Genomic DNA, 1,026 nt, shown 5'->3' on the forward strand with positions numbered 1-1,026 from the left:
TTTTTTTTTTTTTTTTTTTTACCCCATCCCAATCCAATGAGCTTTAACAACCATACTGACCTTTCTATATCAGTTGATTATCAGAGGCCTCTAAATTGAAATGCATTGTTGGGGAGTAACTAGTTACATGTAACGGAATTACGTACTTTAATTACAAAATAAAAGTAATTGTAATCAGTTACAGTTACTGAGAAAAAATGTGTAATTAAATTACAGTTACTTATGAAAACGTTAAGGATTACAAAGGGGTTACATCTGCTTTTTTCCCCACATACAGATTTAATTAATTTCTTTCATAAATTGCAGTGACCGCTCTAAAATATGAAACGCCAATATTTCAGGAGTTTAGAACAAGCTTATTCAATAACTCTTATTTCCCTATATGGGTTTATGTATAGCTATGCTTCATTTTTTAAAGATTAACAGTTTTTTTTCCCAAGGCATTGTTAGATTCCAGTGTTTACTGTCATAGCTATGTAAAGATTTGATTCCAAAAACAGTATCATAGCTGATAAAATATTTCTTATGATTTTAAATATGTATTTAACCTCAGAATGATCTCAAAGTAAGTCTGATTTTGTGGTGGCTGTGCTTCAAAGGGGACATTGATCTTCCACAATTTGAAATGAGTCTTTAGGGTCTTCGTGAACGGTCTGCAACATACTTTGGTTAAAATTCCTCAGTGGTCGTGTAAAACAACACCCTTTTTACCTTGCTCTGTTCGCAGCCACTCTTTTTGGGGCATGTCCCTTTAAATGCTAATGAGCTCTGCTCACCCGCCCAGTAGCCCCTCACTGCTGAACAAAGATCCAGGGAGTGGGTTGGATCCACATCTAGGGGGTGGAGGTGGGTGGGTTTAGGGATCAGGGGGTGGAGACGGGTAGTTTTAGGTATATGTAAGGTGGGAGGAGTTGGATCTGGATCCAACCTCGCCCCCTGGATCTTGTGTTCTGCAGTAAGGACCATCCTTTCTTCTGTGGAAGAGCAAAGGCGATTTGCAAATAATCATAAAAAAATATAAAGTGT

The sequence above is a fragment of the Sinocyclocheilus grahami genome, unplaced genomic scaffold, assembly GCF_001515645.1.
Source record: "Sinocyclocheilus grahami isolate Dianchi unplaced genomic scaffold, SAMN03320097.WGS_v1.1 scaffold139.1, whole genome shotgun sequence".
NCBI classification, from domain to species: Eukaryota; Metazoa; Chordata; class Actinopteri; order Cypriniformes; family Cyprinidae; genus Sinocyclocheilus; species Sinocyclocheilus grahami.